The sequence below is a fragment of the Choloepus didactylus genome, chromosome 4 (assembly GCF_015220235.1).
Source record: "Choloepus didactylus isolate mChoDid1 chromosome 4, mChoDid1.pri, whole genome shotgun sequence".
Classification (NCBI taxonomy): domain Eukaryota; kingdom Metazoa; phylum Chordata; class Mammalia; order Pilosa; family Megalonychidae; genus Choloepus; species Choloepus didactylus.
The window spans coordinates 97,658,209-97,678,086 of record NC_051310.1 but is presented as its reverse complement, the minus strand read 5'-3'; the positions used below and the strand labels follow the sequence as shown (position 1 = coordinate 97,678,086).

General features: G+C 46.0%; 1 protein-coding gene across 4 annotated transcripts in view; it reads left to right on the top strand.

Moving 5' to 3' along the window:
* The first annotated feature begins 1,372 nt into the window (after nt 1–1,372).
* The window catches only part of LOC119531689 (cell migration inducing hyaluronidase 1), a 169,765-nt gene continuing 151,259 nt past the window's right edge, over nt 1,373–19,878 (top strand). The window contains exons 1-3 of one of the 4 annotated variants that reach the window (XM_037833225.1): nt 1,904–2,431; nt 3,704–3,881; nt 4,617–4,820. The gene's annotated coding sequence lies outside the window, so the exon portion shown is untranslated. Of the gene's footprint in view, nt 1,542–1,903; nt 2,432–3,703; nt 3,882–4,616; nt 4,821–19,878 lie in introns of those variants that run through there. The other 3 variants (XM_037833226.1, XM_037833227.1, XM_037833228.1) reach the window with 3 other exon arrangements.

Below are 19,878 nucleotides of genomic sequence, written 5' to 3'. Positions count from 1 at the left end.
ACAGCTTGTTGCCTCCCAAGAAGTCAGAAAAGGGGCTGAGAATCTTGATAACCGTCCTCAAAAAGGAGCAAGGCCAGCTTCCTCAGAAAGGTCTGGAGGGGAAATGCAGGGCTTCCCAGGTGACTGATGGCTTCGGCCCTAACCCAGAGAATGTGGACATCAATTCCTGCAGCTTCTGTTCTGGCTAAAGCCGGGTCCCAAAGCCTGGACCTCTATTCACAAAGCTAGTACGTGCAGAGCTGGCTCTCACAGGTGCTGGCTGGAAGGAAAGAAGAGCTGTATAATCTAGGAGGGGTACGGGCTAACTGGGTGAGGGGACAGAGATGCAAGCTCCAAGAAGTGAAAGGGAAGGAGAACTGGTACCAGAGCCCTCCTTTTACAGATAAAAAAGCTTGAGACTTACAGAGGGGAAGTAATTGGCCCGGAGTCACACAGAAAATTCTTAGCAGAGTGGAGAGGAGACTCTAGGCCTCCCAGGGACCTGTTTCCTCAGACAGGGAAATACTAGAGCAGTCATGCCTTCTCATTTGATCTTTGAGACCCTTTGGCCTGTCCAGTAAAGAGGCACTAAGGCTCCCCACATACAGGAAGGATTCTAACTTACTGAGCACCTACAGTGTGCTAGAGACTGTACTTTCACGACCTCATTTAAATCCTCCCGCCAGTCCCGTGAGGAAGCTTCCTGACGAGGAAACAGGCCCAGAGCGGGGAAGGGCTCTGTCCCAGGTCAGTGGCTGCCATGTCTAAATACGGATTCAGAAGACGGTCTCTGACTAAAAACCCACGCATTTTCCTCTCAGAGAGACTGTTGGGCTCTCTTTTTAAGGTCCCTCTTCTAAGTTTTTTTTTTTTTTTTTTTTTAATCTGAATTTTAATAGCCTTGAACCCCATCTCGCGGCCATTCTGTGGCGGACGCAGCCCTTTCTCTTGTCGGCTGCCCCTCCCCTGGGGAAGCCACTGGGCGCCAGGGTGATTTATGCCGGCGCACGGGGCACTCTAACCCGCCCGGGGGCCGGGAACTGCTGCCGGCTGCCCTGCGCGGTCGCTCCACGGAGTCCCGGGCTCCAGCGCCCTCACCTGGCCGCTGCGGGCCCCGACTCTGCGTTCACCCGAGCGGCCGCCAGAGCCCGCCCAGGTCCAGCCGGGGCGCAGGGCTCCCGCCCCACTTCCGCGGGCGGGGGGAGAGCCCGGGCTGGGGGCGGGTCGGTGCCGCGCCGGCGTCAGGGGCTCCGGGGAGGAGTCAGCGAGGCGCTGAGTGCTGAGGCGGCAGCTATAAAAGGGGCAGCTCTGGCGGGTAGCAGGGGAGCGTGAGAGCAGAGCCCAGCGCGGTGCACTCAGCCGAGACTGGTGAGCGCTAGCAGCGCAAGGGGCGTCTGCGACCGGGAGCCGGGAGCCGGCACGGCGGAGTGTCGCCAGGGTCTGAACCCTGATTTCCCAGAAGAGCGGCTCCCCGGTTTCTCCACGCCCCGGGGGCTCGCGGCTCCTGTCTATACTCGACCAGACCCCCGGGTTGTTGCGCTGCCCTGGCCACCGATCCTGAGGTAAGAGGGCCAGCCCCGGCGCGCCAGCGCTGCGCTGACTGCCCGAGCCTCCGACGGGAGGGAAGAACCGGGGCCCCGCGCCTCAGCTTACCCGGTACCCGCCATCAGCTTCTGTTTGTCCACCCTGTGCTGTCCGCCTCTATCAGTTTTTCTATCCATTAGTCTGCTGAGGGGTACACGCCCCTATCACTGGTCTCTGTGCGATTTCTCTGAGATTGTGTGATCCTTTGGGGCACCGGTGCTCTGGAGCGCATCCTAAGGAGACAGAGCGCTGCTTTCCGTAGATTCTCCCCTACTGGATGGCGCGGGAGCGGGGGGTTGCGGGGGGGGGGGCGGTTCCCCTATGGTCCGGTCGTGGAGCCCAGTCGACAAGGACCCGCGCACGCTGTGCATTTGTAGGCGTGCGCCTGGCAACAGGTCTGCGCGCCTGCTGCTCTTTCCTCCGCACAGTCTTCCTCTTGACATCCCTCTGTCTCTGAGCGCTTAGGCACCGAGATGAGTTGGCTTAGGGTCGGGTAGAGGCAGCTGGATTTTAGATGACCTCAAGGGCTCCTGCAGGTGTTTAAGCTGAAATTGCAAACCTAGAAACTCTGGACAAGGGTTTGGTGGGACATAGGCTCCGGAAAGGGTCCCATGTAGGCTGGAAGGCAAGGCGAGGACCTGACGGAGCCAGGCCAGACATCCAGCTTGCAGCTCCGGGAAGGAGGGCCAGTGACATTTTGGAATGGACCCCGCGAGACGGGTGTGCCCGGGGTTCTCAGCCGGAGACTCGCTCTCCGCTACTGCCGCGCATCTCCGAGGATTGGACGCTACGGCCGTCCCAGGCGCGCCGCCAGCAGCCCGGTTTGAGGTCCTGACTCTTGCTTCGTGCAGCCAAAGCGGCCCCACAGGTGAGAACTCCCTTTTCAAACTAATCTCGTGATGTGTGAACCAGTGCCTGGCTGCAGCCGCATCCCGGAGGTGGTGAAAGAGCTCGTCTCTCCATCCCGGAGGCCTGGAGAGTTATCCCGGGCGCACCCAGGGGCGGGGAGCTGATCGCGCTGCGTGTCCAGGCTCGGCGCCACCATGGACAGCTCCCAGCCGCTTCCTCCTCTCGGGTTCTGCGGTCTGGGTTCCCGGGAAGTCGCGGGCTTTCCTCCCAGACCTGGGGAGTTGGGGCGCAGGAAAGGAGGAGAGGGACTGCTAGTCCACGGGGGCCTTCAGTACCCTCTTCCGAGACGGCACGAACGAGTAGAGAGAATAAGGGCAGCTCAGCCCGCGGGAGCCTGCGCTTTGTGACAGAGTTCTAGATCAGCCTGTCGCTGAGCTCTGTACAGACCTCCTGGAGTCACGCAGGTCTTCCTCGGGGCACATGGGATCCCCTTCAGAGGTATTATGAATGTGCGATCCATGAGGATCCGACAGAGAGACAATGCCAGACCTATTAGAGATCCAGCTTCTGCACAGGGTGTGCCGTCATGTGTTTCGTTGTACTGAATTATTTAGTAAATTTAATACTGGGAGGGTGTATTATTTTCACAGTTACTTTCAAAGAATGGAGAAGAGATCAGATAGAAAAATATCATAGAGAATGTGTTTGAATCCATTTGCAGAAGCAACTTACGCTGTTTTCTGATCCCAATCATTTCTCCCAAAGTGCATAACAAAGTTAAAGAAGCTTCCCTGGGCTCCTTACTTTAGCCCAGTAGATGACGTTTCATTTGGTTGCTAGAAATCAAGGTGGGAGAACTGTAGAAATTGATCTTTGCATGAAATTAAACATCTCTCTCTTTTTGTAAGAATTGATACTTGCTGGGGCTCTTATTTTTGTCGTCTCCACCTATACAGAAGTGTGTATCTTCCTTTATTTTAAAATTTCAAGAAATTCAGAAGGTCTGCTTCTGAGAAGCATAAAGCACATTTGGGGGGGGGGGTAGTACAGCATGTGTGACTTTGGGAAATTCACTTGTGCTCTATGTGCCTGTTTCCTCATTTGTAAGATGGGGATAGCACAGTCTGCCTTGCAGGGTTGTTATGAGAATGAAGTGGAAAGATGTAAGTTTTAGCACAGAACTGAGCACAGAGAAACCTCTTAAAATGGTAGCAGTTGCAGGTATATTTTACAGACAGTTGTGTATTTCTTTTGAATTGCCCTCTCTCCTAACCTAGTAACTGTTTCATAGGGACTCCATCTCCACTTAATTTTCACATGGGAGAACACTTGAAGGAATTTATTAAAGTATTGAAGTTGTTCACAGTGCCCCCAAAAAGTCCCTATTTAAGGATAAGTGGAAGAATTTTTGTGGGAGACAAACAACTTGCCTGTTTTTCCCACTGGACCCACTTGGAGGAAAAATAAAAGTAAGTCCTTTAAAAAATATTATCACAACCATCTGAGTTCAGGTGATCAATTCTTTCTGTTCTTTCTCCCACAAGCCCCTTCCTGTTCCTTCCAAGGGAACTTGTTTTGCTGGGAGTGGAGTACTCTTGGGCATTGATGGGGAGTGGCCTCCATGGCCCCATTTCTGGATGAAGTGAGGGCTGTCTGCCTGGTCTAGAGGGCATAGCCTGGTCTTGAGAAACCCTCAGTGGTCCTTACCATGCAGCAGACTCACTCCTATGTATTTGAGACTTCCTAGCTGTGGGATCCTGATGAAGCCACTCACTTTGCCTGGAGCCCTGGGCACCTAATTGGGCCCAGCTGGATTTGAAGGTCCCTTCTAGCTCTAGCATTCTGAAGTTCTGTCTGACTGACCTTAGAAGTATAGATAATGGAGTTTTAATGTGCCCAACCTTCCAGATAAAATTGCTTTTTAAAAAAGTATGTGTGCATTTGTGTGTGTGTGCAACGAAAAATGTTTCAGCAATGGACGGTAGTGATGGTAGCACAGTATTTGAATGTAGTTAATAATACCACTGAATTGTATACTTGAAAGTGATTAAAATGGGGAATTTTCATTTGTATATATGTTACCATAATAAAAAGTTTTTTAGAAGTGTGTGTGTGTGTGTGCGCACACATTCACATGCACACACTCTGTCAGCACTACAGTCTGGTGCTCTTAGATTTTTTCTTCTTTTCTTTTCCCTTAATAGATCAGAAGGAGTCAGCACTCTCCACCTGAAATGAGTGGAATTAACAGATGCTGTCCACAGATGCTGGGAGTCCTTCCATGATTTTCGTCTACCTGGAGGCATGAACGGAGCAGAAGGACATGAGCCCCTGGCTGGCCTCGAGGTGCTGGCTCTCTTCTCTGGACTGCCACACAGGTTCCAGTTGGTAGCATCCACGACTTTCTGGTAGGAAAACTATTTAACTACAGAACACTCTTGGAATGCAGGGACAAGGGGAGGAATAAGTAGTCTAAAGGGGGGCTCCATGGATCCTGTGGCATTATGTCTGCTGTAGCAATGTCTGAGTTCCAGGAACAGACAGATCAAATGGCAAGAGTGGCATTCAGCAGGATGACAGGGGTGAATTCAGTTAGTCTTGTCAGCCTCCTCTGAATCCTGCTGCTTATATGACCCCCTTTCCAGATCTTCATGGTATCTGCAGAGTGGAACAATTTTGATAGCATAAATGCATTTTGCATTTGTAGATATAGCTATAGCTCCAAAGAGAAATGCAACCATGTGGGTTGGGTTCTAAAAAGGAAAAAAAGTATTTTTTTTTTCTTTGAGCTGCATCCACCAGATCCATATCCATAAAAATTCTGGCTGTCACCTGAACATATCTTTCTACATGATTGCAAATACCCAGATGTTTGATCACATCAGGACAGGGTCATGCATCAGCTGCCTCCTTGTTGCTTGACTTTGACCATTTATTGAAGCAATTTCAGTTTCCTTTGATGTGGCTAGGAAAGGATCACATACTCACTCTTTAGTGTCTGAATGGGTTGGTAAGATGGGTATGTCAGTGGGCATGGGATCAGGGAGTGGGTCTTCTCAGTGCCAAGTTCCTTTCTGCTCTTTTGCCAGCTGCTCAGCTGGGCATTAGCCTTCTCTCCTAAGAGACTAGTATGTGGAAACTTTGCAAAATTGGGTAGGAGTTTGGCTATCATGGTGACTTTTATTAATATCTGCATCTCCCCCATTCCCCCACAGCCCACTCTCTCTGGGGCCCATCCTAGCTACTTTGCTAGGTTCCCCAGTCCTGTTTTTTCTTTCTGTCTGCTCTTGTGCCAGGCTCCTTTGTTCAAGCTTGTTTCTTCAGCAGGGAGGCTGCTTGCAGAGAAATGTCATCAAATATACATTTGCTTTCTGCTTAGTCCCCTCTGTGCCAGGAAACATACATCCCTATCCAGAAGGGAGAGGTGCTGCCACTCCTCCTTGCCCCTCTCTGGGCTCAGCTTGGCTCCCAGGATCCCTCCTTCCCTTTCCACACCAGCAGGCAGCCAGCTTAGAGTTGGCTTCCTTTCTCTAGCCGTGGACAGTCTGGCTCCTGGCATTGGAAATCACTGAGGAGTTATCTTTGAATCATCCGCCAGGGCAGCCGATGATACATTTAGATACAACTTGAGTTTAAAGTGCTCTGACTAGACAACTGCTTTGAAAACCCTATTTGTTTCTTTCTCTCAGCTGTCCATAGAAGAGCTTAGCCGTTTGGCATTTTCAGTTACAGGGAAGGTACTTCTGGGGGCTGGTCCTTCTGGCATGTAAAGTATCCATGCCAGACTGTGGTCCTTCTCCTGTTTCTGAACATCACAAGGGGGCAGGAGGGCCGCTGGCTTCCCCAGGAGCCTGATGCACTGTTTCACCCTCTCTGGGGTCAGGAGCTCGTGCTGTTGGCCCATCTCTTTGTGGCTGTGAGCATAGATGGGCCCAGCCTTGGGTCTGAGGGAAGTGCAGTGGCCTTGAGGACAGGACACACACCTCCTTTTCTGCGGCTCTGCCAGTCAAGGGACATGGGAGTGTCCCTTGGAGACAGAATTAAAAGGTGCTGGCTGGGGTGACTCAGCTCCCAGTCTGGACTAGCTGTGAGAACTTGGGCAGGTTCCTTGACTACTCTGGACATCTGTGTTTCATCTGTAAAGTGAAGGGGTTAGGCTGGACCAGTGCTGCTTAAACTTGAATATGCAAATGAATCACAGGGGAGCTCATTAAAATACGAGTTCTGATGCAGAGCCTGCATCTCTAACCAGCTCCCAGGGGAGGCCCGTGCTGCTGATCCATGGAGCTGCCTTTGCGTCACGAGGTCTGAGGTCATTTTTGATTTCACGTGACTCTGACTCTGACTCTCTTTGGTGTAGTTTAAGTCGTTTCTGTTCGTTTAGATGGAGCCCAGCTGGCCTGCGCCCTCCTACTGACCTTAGGAGGACCCTTCAAATTCTTGGAGATAATCATTGTCACCCCTAAGCCTTCTTATCAGTAGACTAAATATCTTGAACCCCTTTAAGTTTACCCCTTTCCCTGTCATAAGAAATTTTCCAAAGCTCCTGACTGAGTTACTTTTAAGTGCGAGACCATTGTGCGAATGGTGATTTATCATTGCCTAGGAAAGGCATTTGAATGTAATTTCTAGGGTATTAAGAGATCACTTAGGGAATTTCGTCTAACTCTGGTTTCAGACATGGAGAATGCATGTTTACATTTAAACAACTTTACTTGACTGTAAAGATCACAACTTTTTTTTTTTTCTAACCCCTTCCCTGTGGCATTCCTGGGAGGATGAGCCAGTTATCACAAATGCATTCTGTCAGCCCAAGATGAGGGTGTGACCTTGTGTTCTTGTCATCTGCTGCCACATCCTGAAGCAGAAAATAAGTTGAGAACACTTTTTTGATCACTTTCTATGTGGCATGCCCCAGGTGAGCCAGCAGGGAAGCAGAGTTGAGTACATGATCTTTGCCTTCCAGGAGCTAACAGTCTAGTGGGGGAGACAGACATCTAAATTAGCAGTTGCTATTCGGTACGGTGGGGCCAGGATGGATCAGTCAGGAGGAGGGCAGGGGCCCGAGGGGAAGACGAGGGAGGCTGTTAACCCAGCCAGAGGAGATACAGGAAGCTTCTCTGAGAAGGGGATATGAGCAAAGTCTGGAAGGATTAGCAGGGGTTTTCAGGAATTTTCTAGTTAGGCAAAAGTGGGATGGGGGGAAAGGAGTTCAGAAGGCAGAGAGAAGGGCAGGGAAAAGATCCCGAAGCACAAACAGGCCTAAATCTCTCACCTGCAACCTCTCTTAGGTGCATGCAGCCCTTTGCCTGTCTCAGGTGCATAGGCTCCCTCACCTGCCCAGACATTGTGCTATACCTGGTGGGAGAGAGAGAGAGTGTGTTCTGTGGAGCAGTTCTGCTGAGCAGCTGTAGGTCTCTGGGAACTCTAGTCTCCTGGACCAGTGGTTTAAAAATTATTCTAGTCATAAAATGTGGTTATTTTTCCTGACAAAATCTTATTTATCCCAATTTACAAACCAGATAAAAAGTGGCTGTTTGGGGGTGGGGGCAGTAAGGGTCAGGTTTTTATCTTGAGATTCCTGAGCGGTTCCATAGAACTATATGGGTTCTAAAGAGCACAGTTTGAAAACCTCTGTAGTGGATCATTTCATTTCATTTTGGGCAGTCATATTAATAGTATTAGCTTAGGTTTATTATGGTTTGTTTTGCTATGCCTTGTTAATATTTTGGATGTCTTGCTGGTTTCTGTGTCAAAGACTTTCAATGAAATGAAACTAGCATTATCCTGTGTGTGATTAAGCCCCTATTAACAAATTTGGGGTATGTGGGCCACCTGTGGGAAAGGGTCTGTGACATGTGCTGCCTAGAAAATTCAAGCTGTAGCTGACCAAGGGAGGAGTCAAGTAGAGCTGTAAGCTTCTTGCAAATGGAGCTGTGAGCCTCTTGCGAAAATGGGCCTTTTATTTTCAACCTTGTCAATCATTCTTGTCAAATGCCCCAGGATTTTAGATACTACAAAAGCTGGTAAGAAAAAAAAAGTTTATTTCTAGGGTGTAAGACTTGAAAAACTCTATCCAGGATCTTGCATCCCTTTTTATCCATAGAAAGTAGCTAAATTGAATGTGGGATATTTTTGAAAGTGGGGTTTGAAAAAGGAACGTAAGCCAGGGGGTAAGAATGGAAGAGCTCCCAGGGTGGAGCAGGCTCCAGTCCCCAGCTGTGGCTTCTTTGTGCCTCTTACAAAGCTCTCCCAAAGAAGGAAATTGATACCCTGAGTGGCACAACACCCAAAGAGAGCCCCGCCCCTTTCTGATGGGTGGTTTCAGTCCTTACAAAGGTATCGGAAGAACCCCTCCTGGGCATAGAGCCAGCTCTAAAAACCTAATCATATGAATTATTTAAGATGATGAAAGTAAGGCATGTTCAGTCTTGAGGATTTAGAAAACATCTCTACCTCTGGAAGAACCCCACTGGGTTTTTGAGGAACACTAACAGAAGGAAGGGCTGCCCTGGTAACTGGGGTTTGTCTTCTGGACAGACCTCTGCAGTTGCCTGGGGGCTTATTCTGCCTGCCAGCCCAAGACCCAAGTGACAACAACCTGTTGACCTGGGCCATTTGGGGGAAGGCTGGAGTGAGGGTGGGTGATCATCCAGGGGCCAGTGCATCAGCTCACATCATCTTACATCATCTTACAATCTGGAACGCCATGAACTGAGGACTTCACTCCCAAACCATAGGAAGTCAACTCTCTCTGTTTCCTAGGTCTTTCCTCAGGGCTGGACTTACGCTGGTTCCGAGGTGGCCTTGACTTTTTGGCACAGGCCGCCACAAACGCTTGCTTCCTAACCCCCCAGAACTGTCTGGGGGCTGGCCATTGGTGAGCCTGAGCTGTAGGCATGGCTGCAGGGGATACTGCCTGTGGTTTTCCCCACAATGAGTATCTTCCTTCTCTCCCCACTTGAGGGAGTGGTGGTACTTCTAGTTGGAAGATGAGGTCACTTACGGCCAAGGTGATGGAGCTGGTACAGGGTGGCACCCCTGGGAGTCTGCTTAGCACCTTTTCAGGGCACTTTGTCCCTGCTGCTGATGGTGGTAGGGATGGGGGGATGCCCAGCGTGGTCTCCTTCTGCTTGCTGAAAGCTTCCTAGGAGAGTCTTCCCTGAGCCCTGCAATTCCAGAGCCTCCCTGGCTGCCAGTAGGTGTGGAATGCTATTCTCCTTCCTGTAAAGATCACTAGGAAAGAACCCAAGAGGAGTAAGTCGGGGAGAAGATTTGGACAAACATTTAACACAGTTTTTGTTTTTTTAAGACAAACTAGTGGTTTATGAGCAGCCTATCTCAAAACTGATTGTGTTAAAGGCACTGACTAATTTTCCAAAGGTTTGGGTTCAGGAAAACCTCAAACATAAGTACTCTTCCTTTCCTTTAAAAATCATGTTTATTTCCAGAGGAATTTAATCTATTTGAGTGAGGTCTGCTTCCATGTAACTCAGCAAAGGTTGTGTTCACCAACATTGCGAAGTTGTGAGTGTGCTTCATTCTGCTTCTCTCTCCTCCTGTCACCATCCTGGGCTACTCTCAACTGGTGCTCACAGGCCCAGCAACTCACAGCCTTTTATTAGAGACAAGTAAACGTAAGCCCCTTATGGGAATTAGCAGCAAAAGGAAAAATCAGTAATTTTGATCCTTATCTTTATTTAAAATTTTGATATTTTGTTCACCATGGAATTTTTGCATGAATTTTGATTTCTAAATATTGCATTAAAATAATATTTAAACATTTTACTGAGTTTTTTTAGTGTGCCCTTAAATTTTGTGCCCAAGGTGAATGCTTCACTTGCCATCTCTGGGAAACGGCCTGCTCCAGGATTCATTCCGGTTGGAAGATCAGATTCCTTACAAGTGGTTTTGGATCTGCTCTTCTGTTTTCTGATGCAGAGATAGGTGTCAGAGATGAGACAGACAAGCTTTTGGTGATTCTCAAAGGCACCTTGGGCTCCTAACCTAACTGTCAATGTGAACTTGAAGTTAGGACTCTTAGGAAAGGTGGAGAAGAGCCCAGGCTCTTTAGACTTCCATGTGATCTAAAGCAGCTCTCTTCCCTGGTCCCTTGCTTACCTTCCTTGTTGGAGAGGGAAGGCATTCTGATGGTTTGCAAATTCTGATGGGCTGATGTGCCACTATTTCTGTGACTTCTTAAGAAGGTCCTGAGTTCATCGGAGTTCTCAAGTCAGTTCCTGGCAGTGAAAGAGAAAACTGTTGCAGGGTTTTGACTTTGGAATTTCAATATGGAAGGATTTCTTCTTGTTTAAACTATTCTGTAAAAATAAGGCATGGTTAGTATCAGTGGTGTCCGTTTGGTTCACAGCTTTGAAGGGGCTCAAAGATTCCTCCGACCACATAATTGTGGGTTGTGTATATGCATGAGCTTTCCAGGTGGCTGAGAAAGAGCTTAAATCTGTTTTAAATCTTAAAATCATTGGGTAATGTTGTTACAAATGTAACATATAAACACATCCTGAGATTTTCTGAGAATGACCATGGAGTGAAGTTCATTTTTACTTTAAATAAGAAGCTTTTTTCTTTTTAACATACAGAAAAGTGGTTCTCTTGAATCTTGCTTAATAAGCATGAACTTGAGCATCTGCTCTGTAGAGGTTGTTTGAGGACATCACCCCTCCAAGGACGGGGGAGCAGAAAGGATGGAGTCACAGTTTGAATGGGGTGTGGCAGGTTCATGCAGGGCCCTTTGGAGGCCATCCTGGGAGACATTATGGAGGTAATCATGCTCTCAGTGTGGAGGACAGGACTGGCTCCATTCTTTGCTGCTTCCCAATACAACAGAGAGCCACTTCTTCAATTCAGGATAGGACCTTTACTGGTTTCTAGGATGTTCAAAGGCAGAGGCTCTTTCATGTTTTGTTTTATTCCCAAGGACTAATTCATAGCAGGTACTCACATATTTATTAAATATACAAATGAATGAGTCCTGCATCTGAGCCCCAGTCCCTTAAGCAAATGCATTTCTTAGTAGAAAAAATTCAATGCAGACTCTTGTATAGCTCTGGGAATTGATACTATAAGAGAGTAATGAAACCAGTGCCTGCCAGTCACCTTCTTAGAGGTCTGTGCTCCCGTGACCCTGTGGTTGGTCTCATTATTATTAATATCCAGTGTTTATTGAGCACCAACTAAGTTCAAGTGCCACACAAAGAACTTTGCATGCATCACCTCATTTAATCCCCGTGACAGCTCTGGGCAAGGCATTGTTCCCATTTTGCAGGTGAAGACGCCCACTGAGGTGTTGTTCACCTGAGGTCACTTGGCTAGAAATAGTGGCAATGGAACTGGGATCCAGATCAGTGTGAGTCCAAAAGCCTGTGCTCTCAATAATGACTGATATTGCTTGATTCTTGACTTTTGAGAAAGTTTGTTTAGGGGAATATTAGAATGCATGTTAAAGCAGTTTGAGAGTGATTACAACCCAAATGCACTCCTTGTTGATTGGCCAATTCTTTCTAGACACCAGGGATACAGAGACACTCACAGTCTTGTTGGGAAGATAGACATTCAACTACCTAAAATCTGAGCTGTAAGCAAGGTTTGAACAAAGAGATACAGAAGCACTACAGAGAGAGGACAATGAGCTTTGCTCGGGTAAGGGACAAGGAGGAAGGGATGTTTGATCGGGCCTTGCAGGAGAGTACAATTTGCTGGCGAGAGAGGAGAGGGTTAGGAAGCAAGAGCCTGAACTAAGTGCAGAGAATCCAGAAAATGCTTTCGTAGGAAAGATCTTGGAGTCTTCTATGGCTAGAAAGGAGATCATAAAGATGGGGCAGGGTATTTTAAAGCTGAGTCAGTTTAGGCTTTAACCTGAGTGACTTTGAGGAGGGGAGAGGTATGACCAGTGGGTGGGCATTGCGTTATTTTTCCCGATGGTGTGTGGCTCCATGTGGCTAGGATAGGGCTTATGTTCCTCCTTCCCAAGGGTGGTATTCTTGGTGGGAATCGATTCCAGAATGCCAGCTCTCACTGTAGCTCAGTAGAGAACATGACTGCTAGGGCTCAGCAGAGACCAATGTGAATTATTGATAGTAGGGCAATAGGTCATGGAAGGCAATAGAATATTAGATTGGAAACATTTCAGGGATCTTGTGGCCTGAGTCTCTGCCGACATGAGGTCTGGTCTCTCTGCAGGTAGAGCTCCAAGCCTTTGAGGAAATTTTTCTGGGACTCACATTACCACCCCCTTGCTTAACAATATCCCTTCAGATTGACACATCCCTGTTTTCTGTATCCTGTCTCAGGGCTGGGGTCAGTAGTATGTGAGCCCTTATCCTGTGGCCTTAGTAAGCACCTTGGCTAAAATGTTTTGCTCATAAACTCTTGGGGAAATTCCTAACTGCCTTGGTATTTTTTCTTTATTGGAGAAGTTGTGGGTATACAGTACAATCATGCATAAAATACAGGATTCCCAAATATCACCCTGTTATTAACACCTTGCTTTGGTATGGTACATTCGTTACATCTGATGATAGCACATTTTAGTAATTGTACTATTAGTTATAGTCCATGGTTTAACATAGAGTTCACTGCTTAGTAAGTGTCCATGGATTTTTCTTTTAAATTTTATTCCATTGCCATATATACAACCTAACGTTTCCCCTTTTAACCACATTCATATATATATATATACACACACACACACACACATATATACACACACACACATATATTTCTTAGAATTTCTGTGGCCTAGTTTGGAGTATGACACAGAGGGGAGCTGCGTAGAGCTGCAGTGTTTGAATCTACGTGGCCTGCAGCCTAGGTCAGTTGCAAGAGTGAAATCTGAAGGACATGAGCCCCAGGCCAAGTCTGCGTATGTCATCTGGTAAATTTTTTCGCCTTCTTTCAGCACTCCTTTCCCACTTCCACTCTCCAAAATTTGGAGAAATTGAGAGGCATGCATTTGGCTGGACTGTATAAGAACGAGGGCCTAAAATATTTCTTTGTCAGTATGATTGACTGCACACAGTATCTGCAGTCACTTGTGAAGCTTCTGTGGTAGGTGCTTGTTTCTTCTCCGAAGGAAGGGGCAGCTGTCAGGGTTGAACGGTGGTTCTCTAGTTATCACAGCTGGGTTTTCCACAGGTAGGATTACTCACAAAAGTAGAACAATTTATTACTAATTATGGTTTTGGAAACAGCTTAGACTAGCATTTCTTAAAATGCATTTCTCGGGAGCACCAGTTCCTCAGGCTATTAATAGATATACAGAGGTCAAATAACTTGGGGAAAAGCTGGGCTAAACAAAGTTGCCCATTTTCATTATTGAAGGTCTTCTCAAGGCCTTTGTAAAGCAGTGTGCATCATGAATTCCAGACAAAAGCATAGTGTGTAGCATGAAATCAGCTCATAATATACCTCCTGGAGGCAGTGCTAGGCTCTGGAGGATGCAGCAGTGAAGAAAATGATCCGAGTCCCTGCCTTCATGGAGATTACAGTCTAGAATGGTGCTATCCAATAGAATGCAATACAAAGGAAGCCATATAAATGGTTTTAATTTTTCTAACAGCCTCATTAAAAAAATGAAAACAAATGAGTGAAATTAATTTTAATAATGTATTCTCTTCAATCTAATACATCCAAAATATTATCATTTCAACAGGTAATTTAAAAATATTAATGAGATATTTTACATTCTTTTATTCATAATAAGTCTTTAAAATCCAGTATGTATTTTACATTTATCACACATCTCAGTTTGGACAAGCTATGTTTTAAGTGCTTAATAGCCACATGTGTTGGATGGTGCAGATCTAGAGGGAGAGACAGATAGGAAGATATCAGGACCCAAACATGTATGTGATTTCAAACTGAGATAAGGGATATGATGAAAAGTTAGAAGGCACCCTGAGAGAAAACCATCAAGGAATCTAATTTAGGTGGGTGGTGAATGTGGAAGGAGGGAGGCAGGGAAAGCTTCTCTGGGAAAGCAACATCTAGGCAGAACCTAGGAGGATGATGAGTACAAATTAGAAAGACCAAGAGTGGGAACAAGAATGTCCCAAGCAGTGATAATTTTGTGTATAGAGGACCCAAGAGGAACCAAGAGAAGGCCAGTTTGACTGGGGCAAGGAAAGTGAGGAAAGGGGTCAAGACTGGAGCAGCAGCAGGGGTGAGGTAGGCAGAGGCGAGAGTATGCAACATCTTTCAGGCCATGTTCAGACAGTGAACTTTATCCTAAAAGCACTGGAGTGTCATTGAACAGTTTAAGTGGGGGAAGTATGTTGTCTGATTTTTTGTTTGCTTGTTTATGAAAAGGATCCCTCTGGCTGCTCTCTGAAGACTTCATGCTGGAGGTGGGTGGGCAAAGGCTGGCAAATGAGCAAGCCGGGAGAAAAGTGAGGAGGCTAGAGCACTGGGCGAGGAGAGCAGAGGCCTCGGGTTGGAGTGGTGCCTGGCAGAGGGAGAGCTGTAGATGGATTCAGCTGGTGTTTAGAAGATGCAATGGACAGAACTGGAGGGTGGATTGAACACAGGTAGAGGAAGAGGGAGTAGTCAGGGAGAACTCCCTGGTTCAGAGGCTGAGAACGTGGGTGGATGTAGGAAAACTGGAGAAGGTTTGGGCTGGAGATGTACATTCAGGTGACGAGTGGCATGATCAAGCAAGAAACCTAGCATCTTTTCCACAGGGATTATTAATTACTTTTTTATTGTGGATATATATATCATAATTTGCCATTTTTGCTATTTTTTAAGTGTGCAATTCAGTGGCTTCAGTGGCATTAATTACATTTAAGATGTTGTGCTACCATCACCACCCTTAATTACTTAAAAAAACCAATTAATTTAAATTCTGTGGAGTTTTCGGTTGTTATATCTAACTGAAGATAAGATACAAAATTCCTTCTGATACATTTTGTAATTTATACAGTTTGTACCAGAAAGTATTTCCATAAAGAGGTCCTTTTTTTCCATAAAAAACTTTAAAACTATTTAAACAGAGCTTAGCAAGGATTTTAAACAGAGATTTTTAAACAGATCTCTTTGCTGATTATACACAGAACTGTAGAATTCTTTGTAAATGGATAGGACTGCAGCAAAATTCAGCGCCACTCATGTTCACCTTCAGCTGCTCTATTTTTCATCCTGGGTAGTTCTGATTGAGAACTTGAAACCCAAGATGTGCTCAAAAAGGAGACTGCCAGGAAACTAATGAGTAGACTAAAGGCATTCACAGGGCCTGTGGTATGCTCTGTGGCCCACTTATGTGTGCGATAAGCTACCAATGCACTTATCGGTCTGGCCTGTTTACTGAAAAAGATTTAGGGGCTTAAAGCTCTGTGCCAGTGTCAGGTGAATCAATAAAATCATGAGATATTGCATTTGCTTAACCCATTTACTCAACAAATATTTATTAATCGACCACTCTGTACCAGATATGGAGGATACAATACCCAATAACCCCTGCTGTCTACCTTATCGTCCAAGGTGGAGGGCACTCCTGTGAATAAGTAGGAATCATAAAATATTGTATGTCCATACAAGGCACAAGGGGGCAGAAAACAGGGAGAACTCCTTGATTCCTGGAAGAATTAATCCTTGATTAGAACCTTACAAAGTGTGGTAAGAATTTGTCTGTGGATCAGAGAAGGGTGCTTTGGAGAGGGAGAGATCAGACAACCTGCTACATTAAAGAAGCTGCAAGCAGATTTGTGTGGCTTGAATATGCGGATGAAGCTAAATGTTGTGAGAGATGAGGCTTTGAAATGAGAGGCCCAAAGAGTCTTAAAAGTCAAGGCCTGAAGAAATTAAGAAACGGTTCCAGCTTGCTAAAATTGGCCAGGACTGTTTAAGGGAATGGTGGACGCCAGTCCATGGTTGTAATAAGATGAGATGTAGAGACAATTGCAGACCCAGGTGATTATATATAGGGTACAATGTCTGGAATTTAATCTGAGATCACTGTCTCCCATGTGGTATAGACACAACCTTCATCATGATGCAGTGCTACAGGGAGCACCTGCAATGGGCCGGGTGCTTTGCCGGCCATGGGCCGTGCTGTATGTGTGAATCGCAGTGAGAATGCAGAGTGGACAGAGATGTACAAGGCCCAGCCCATCTCTCAGGGGTGCTCCCAGTCCAATTGGACAAAGAGATGTGGGCACATGAAAAGCTGAGAAACAATCTGTGGCAGACATCACTGTTCACGAATATCCAGTTCCTCTTCGTTTAGGCACGGAGGAGAATTATACTTTCCACCCTCTTGAAGTTAGTTGTGCCAAATGTCTTGCTCTGGTTAATGAAATATGAATGGAAATAATGTGCATCACTTCTCCAAGAAGCATTTAAGAGCTAATGCTTGATTCTCTACCCTCTCTTTTCTCTGCTGTGGCAATTGGCAATGGTCTAGATGGAAGGGTCAGCCCCAGTCCTTAAGTGCAGATAACAGCACTGGGTCCTTCACACATATCCGTGAGAAAGAAACCCTGCAGTTTGGGGGTTACTTGTTACTACAACAGAACATAACCTGTACTAGCAGCATGCAGTCCCCATCTCCAGTGTGTTAGGCCCCTGTGCAGAAAGGAAACACCCATTCAACCATTGCACAAATGGCTGGGGTTGCCCTCTAGGTACTATGCTCAACCAGTTTGTTTCTAAAGCTTTTAGAAGAAGGAGCAATAACTAGGAGTTGGAATGGTCAAGGGAGGCATTTTATTACTTTTTAAAAAAGAGTATACAGTTATGTGTAGTGTGTGTATGCATGTAACATTTTTCTATTATATGATTTACATAACTAAATCCCTTTATCACTTGGAAATTAGAGAAAAGAAAAAACTATGACAATCCCACCACTTAGACGCCATAAGAATTTTGGTGAATATTTTTTGAGTGTTAAAACTGTGTGTATTTTAAGTAGTGTTGATAGAATTATATCATGGCATAAGCATTTTTAAGTTTTTGCCTCAGTCTTCATAATCATCATTTTAGTTGCTATAAAAAGACATAAACTCCATTTAAAAAGTTTTACTGTTAAAATTAATACTACATGCCCCCTTGAGGAGCCTGTGGAGAATGCAGGGGTATTCGCCTACCCCACCTCCATGGTTGCTAACATGACCACAGACATAGGGGACTGGTGGTTTGATGGGTTGAGCCCTCTACCATAAGTTTTACCCTTGGGAAGACGGTTGCTGCAAAGGAGAGGCTAGGCCTCCCTATATTTGTGCCTAAGAGTCTCCTCCTGAATGCCTCTTTGTTGCTCAGATGTGGCCCTCTCTCTCTGGCTAAGCCAACTTGAAAGGTGAAATCACTGCCCTCCCCCCTACGTGGGATCAGACACCCAGGGGAGTGAATCTCCCTGGCAACGTAGAATATGACTCCCGGGGAGGAATGTAGACCCGGCATCGTGGGACGGAGAACATCTTCTTGACCAAAAGAGGGATGTGAAAGGAAATGAAATAAGCTTCAGTGGCAGAGAGATTCCAAAAGGAGCCGAGAGGTCACTCTGGTGGGCACTCTTATGCACACTTTAGACAACCCTTTTTAGGTTCTAAAGAATTGGGGTAGCTGGTGGTGGATACCTGAAACTATCAAACTACAACCCAGAACCCATGAATCTCAAAGACAGTTGTATAAAAATGTAGCTTATGAGGGGTGACAATGGGATTGGGAAAGCCATAAGGACCACACTCCACTTTGTCTAGTTTATGGATGGATGAGTAGAAAAATAGGGGAAGGAAACAAACAGACAAAGGTACCCAGTGTTCTTTTTTACTTCAATTGCTCTTTTTCACTCTAATTATTATTCTTGTTATTTTTGTGTGTGTGCTAATGAAGGTGTCAGGGATTGATTTCGGTGATGAATGTACAACTATGTAATGGTACTGTAAACAATCGAAAGTACGATTTGTTTTGTATGACTGCGTGGTATGTGAATATATCTCAATAAAATGATGATTAAAAAAAATTAATACTACAATGCATTTTTTTTCATATGCCTTTTCCAAAATTTTGGATGATTCCCATAAGAAAGATTCCTGGAAGTAGAATTAAATGGGTCAAGGTACATGGACATTCTTATTCTTTATCCGCATGGCCTCCCAAGTTTTATGCACATTAACATGACCATTAACTCTGTATAAGAAAGCTATTTCCACCAGCATTAGATATTACTAAAGTTTTAAAAGTCAATTTAATCAGTGAAAAATCATACCTGATTATTTACATTTGTATTTCTTTGGGTACTGGTAAGGGCCAAGAACATTCCATGTGTTTGTTTACTAGTTACTTTTTTTCTTTTTGAAATTATCTGTTCATATCATATGCCCGTTTATGGGGTATTTGTATTTTTCTTATCAACATAACTGATCTCTTTAAATATTTGTATCATCCTCTCTCCCAGACTTTCTTTCTGATTATTTTGTAAAATATGTGAAATATTCTCATGTAGTCCAGTCTGTGGATCGTTTACTGTTTTTATTTCTCTCAAAATCCAACTCTCAAGTCTTCTGGTGGTCCTGTGGATTGAATTTTAAACTCTGATCTGCCTGGAATTTATTTCAGTTCATGGCCCAAGGAGAGGTTCTAACTCAGTTTCCCCCTCAATTTACAAACCTGTTATCCAAGCACAATTTTATTGAACAGTCTTTCCTTTATCCATTGATTTGTGCTGCCAGGAATAGCTTATTTGATCCAGTCCCCAGAGTGGGAGATGATAGGCCTGCGATAAGCCTCGCGTGGCAGGCATTCAGCCAGATATTTGATCTGCTCCTCAGGGTGACTTCAGAGATTCCATCTCAGCTGACCAGGCCTGGAGATGCTGCCAAAGCCCTAAGAGAACTGATCAGCTCTGCCAGGCCTTCTGCTCCAAGAACGCAGCCAAGCGAGGAGCAGGCTCGGGGGACACCCTGGGCCGCTGGCCACCTGGCTGACTCTAGAGCGGGCAGGTTTGGTACAGGAGTGAGCTAGATAGCTCCTCCCTGGATGCCTCGTCAAGGCCTGGAGAGACCAGCCACTGAGGGGGCCACACATGGCCCGGATTAGAGGGAAGACATGATCTGAGCCATCCTGTACAGTCTCTGCCATGAAATGGGAATTAATGCAAGGTTGCATCATAGGTAGTATAAGGAATTTGTCAGTAGCCTCCAACTATAGGTCACTGACATGCCCTCGCCATCCCCTGGGCCCCTAGAACTCTTGTGTTATTACAGACCCCTGGAGTTGTGTAGTGTGGCCTGCTTGAATGTCTGCTCTCCCCTTCTGCCTGGGGCGTTGTGGGATCAGGCCGCATGTCTTACTTATTTATAGGGCCTCAGGGCCTATTGCAAGACTGACTGTCAATGCCTGCTACTTTTATGGGATGAATGGATGAATCGATGAGCCGAAGGCTGAATGTGGCTGGCTTGTCCATGTCTTCTCACAGCTGAGCTTCTCGGTATTGGTTGAGGCAACTCCTTT